The sequence below is a fragment of the Centruroides sculpturatus genome, unplaced genomic scaffold, assembly GCF_000671375.1.
Source record: "Centruroides sculpturatus isolate CEXI.00-Female unplaced genomic scaffold, Cexi_2.0 scaffold1075, whole genome shotgun sequence".
NCBI lineage: Eukaryota > Metazoa > Arthropoda > Arachnida > Scorpiones > Buthidae > Centruroides > Centruroides sculpturatus.
In genome coordinates this window covers 305,199-308,601 of record NW_019385215.1, presented here as the reverse complement: position 1 = coordinate 308,601, position 3,403 = coordinate 305,199, and the positions used below count along the sequence as shown (strand labels likewise).

The window sequence follows — 3,403 nt, the reverse complement described above, 5'->3', positions numbered from 1 at the left end:
TAATTATGGGAACCGGTTTTATAGGGGGGTTTACTGTATCTATTCTTCAATATGGCGACCAACGTTTACAAATAGACAGTTTCATACAATCTACAAAGAATCAGGTGTGTCGTGAACAATTCATTTGTTAATGTCACAACAAATGCATCACTGGTGACTTCTAAATTATACAGTATTATATTGTTTATATTACAATCATTTATAAAACTTATCCCTACTCTCAAAATTAAGCTTTTTGTCATTTTTTCATAACTGAAAACATAAAAAGTTTTAAGACGTAGTTTTAAATGTTGCCGGGAAAGTTAAACAACTGATGGTTAGATTTTTGACAATTTTTATCATTTATTTTTCAGTTTCAGACGGAGTCGTTTTTTCTTGATTTACATTGCATTGCTTTTGTATTTTCATTTAAGCAAAAATAATAAGAGCTGATGAACATTTCTATCGCCTACTTACAAGTTATTTTTAATTTAAATCTCAAAAATTACAAAATTAAATTATGAGATATGTATAGATAATGTTGAACATGTCAAAACAATTTGACAAAATTCGACATATTCTTTATCATTTTCTGCAGAGTGAAAAATTACTTTGGACCTCTTTATCATAAATTGTAAATTGTAAAGCATGCAAAGAAGAAAATCTGCAAGTTACTTGTTACGAAATTACAAAGACGTAGGAGGTTTATGGAAATATCGAGACGAAGATATACCTTATGTGGCATCTGTAAGTAAAAGCACGGTGATGAACAGTAGCAAAGAAATGAGTGCCTTCGGCGACTTTCCCCCTCCTGCCGAATTTCCAGTATTTATGCCTCACGCCGATTTTTACAAATATGTCTGCTTATACGCGGAGAAGTATTCGTTGATGTCACACATACGATTCGGCAGAAGAGTGACTCTTGTCAAAGAGACAGAAGATTTCGATTCGACTGGAAAACGGAAAGTCGTCGACAAAGTGATCGACACGAAGAAGAAGAGGAAGACGTTTACGACGCCATTAAGGTCTGTACGGGAAGTTTCGGTAAACCGTTTTATCCGAGTTTTCCCGGTCGAGAGATGTTTCTAGGAGACGTCTTACATTCTCACCATTATAAAAAACCATCGAAATTCAGGGATAAGAGAGTTTTGATTATCGGAACGGGAAATTCTGCTGCAGATGTAGCCATGGATCTTTGTGGCGTTGCGAGATCGGTGAGTTAAAATTTTCAATAAAATTTGTTGTCGTGGATGTCCGCAGAGGAATTGAAAATAGGGCATTTGCCTTCATCCGGAATCAAATAATTCTACAAATTATAAATGTAAAAGTGATTGGGATACGTAACCTTACACCTTTGACTATGGGACGCTTTGTCTGTCTTTTTGTATTCCATAATATACTTGTGAAAAAATTCGAAAAGTTAAACGAGCAATTATTTATTGTGACATCGCCATAATGCCAGAGCAATCAACGAAAGGACTACAGATTCGGAAGTTAGTGGCGCCGAGATCGCTTGTCGTCATTCGCGTCACGACACGAATCATCGATGACGTTGCTATTTAAAATCTACATTTCACTGCACATGCAAAAAAGATACTACTTCTGTTTTTCGGTATAAAAACCGAGTTAATTGACATTCATGTAATATGAATGGCATCCGAGAATGTCTTTAATAGTGCTTAAGTCATATTAAGTAAAGAAAATTTATTATATACAGGGTTTATCAGTACAGCGGTTACAAACTTTCAGGAGAGATAGAGTAGACTTAGACGATGGGAAATCACATAGCAGTGCATGGTCGGAAACGCTTTCCTGGCGCGGTAGTGACGACACAAAACACAAGAAAGGAAGAAAGGAACACAAAACGTTTATTATTCTTAGTACTGTACAGCAAAAATCAGGACTTAACAAAAAAATCAAAAACAACTCTCTTTATTCACTCATTAGCTGCTAACAAATCTGTAATTTTTTCTTTACCGTTAAGATGTTTACACACGATGTTCTCTTTCTTTTTTTATCTCTTGAACCATCTCAGTGACAATGACGTCTTTGCTCATAGTTTCTGTAGTTTTTTTGCTTTTTGACGCATAATGACCGAAGTATTTTTTCATGAACATTACTAAACTAAATGTTTATTGTTGACTTGACTATACTTTCCACATCGTTCTATCGTCAGATGTATGCTATCGTTTGAAAGTGAAGACATTTTTATGTTTGATATGTATTTAAGACATTACACATGAGTGGTTGTAACACATTTAAAATGCACAGCCCCACTACGTTAACTGATTTTGGGCAACTTATCTTAGCATTCTTAAATTCTTTTCTTTTCTTGAAAAAACAAATCTCTACGCTTTTGCTTCTTTTCTGTCATGTTTCAAAAGATATAGAAAATTTTGTACAGCTTCTTAACAGGACGAAGCTGTCTTCGATATTGAATATATATTGAATCGTATTAGAATACAGAATAGTACAGTACAAGCAATGTTAATAATTGTTATAGGGGAATAGTGGGAAGTTGTGATCAGGATAGCTCAACATGAAGTTCGAGAAATCATGAATTGTAAGATTTTAAAAACTACTGTGGTAATTATTGCTCAGTTTCTCTATATAGTGTAAATCCTCCAATAGACGCCGGCTATTTAGTATAAACTGATAAATAGATGCCAGGTGTTGTTAAATTCCTACGCCCAGCTAGAGAACCTTAAGTGCTCTGTACGTGCTGTGATAATTGTAAGTAAGTAAGTGCATATTCCTATATTTTCGGTCTCGAACTCTTCATTCTTCATAGATCAGTGAAGTAAACGTCGTTCGGATTGGCAACCAAGACGTCTTATACAGCATTGCATTAAAACTGAACGCAGTTGTACAGTATATGCAAAAGTAGCAGCTTCGGAGAAGCATCGGTGCAGAAATTCACCATGCGTCCAAAGAAAATTCGCAAGTGGATGAGCAAACGTGACGACGTTAAGGCTATCAATAATCAGAATGAAGTAAGGGGGTTGGTAGCAGGAAATTACAGAAAGATCCGAGAAGAATTAGAAGAAAATGTTCTGCAGTGGATTTAATATCAGCTACTTCCATGATTTTCTCGTGGTGCAAAGAAGATATCCCTAATTTCGATGAGAAATTCTACGAGAATGAAATAATAGACGGGTCTTCACTCGCCGAAGTTAAGTATATTCTGTTCAATAGATCCTAGGCATATATTACAGGATTTAAAATAAGTATTACCGTCTTTTGAAGAATATTGTATATTTATTATTAAAAGTTCCAAAATATACAGGTTTTTTCATTGATCATTAAATCGAATCATGCATCTTGATTGGTCACAAATCAAGAATTGATGCATCATGTCTTGTAAATTTATAAATTCACAGAAAATTAATAATACCATCATTGATACGTTTCGATAGTGAAATCC

General features: G+C 34.6%; 1 pseudogene; it reads left to right on the top strand.

Annotated features, from left to right (window-relative positions):
• The first annotated feature begins 626 nt into the window (after positions 1 to 626).
• Positions 627 to 3,047, top strand: LOC111636264 (annotated as a pseudogene).
• Positions 3,048 to 3,403: the final 356 nt, after the last annotated feature.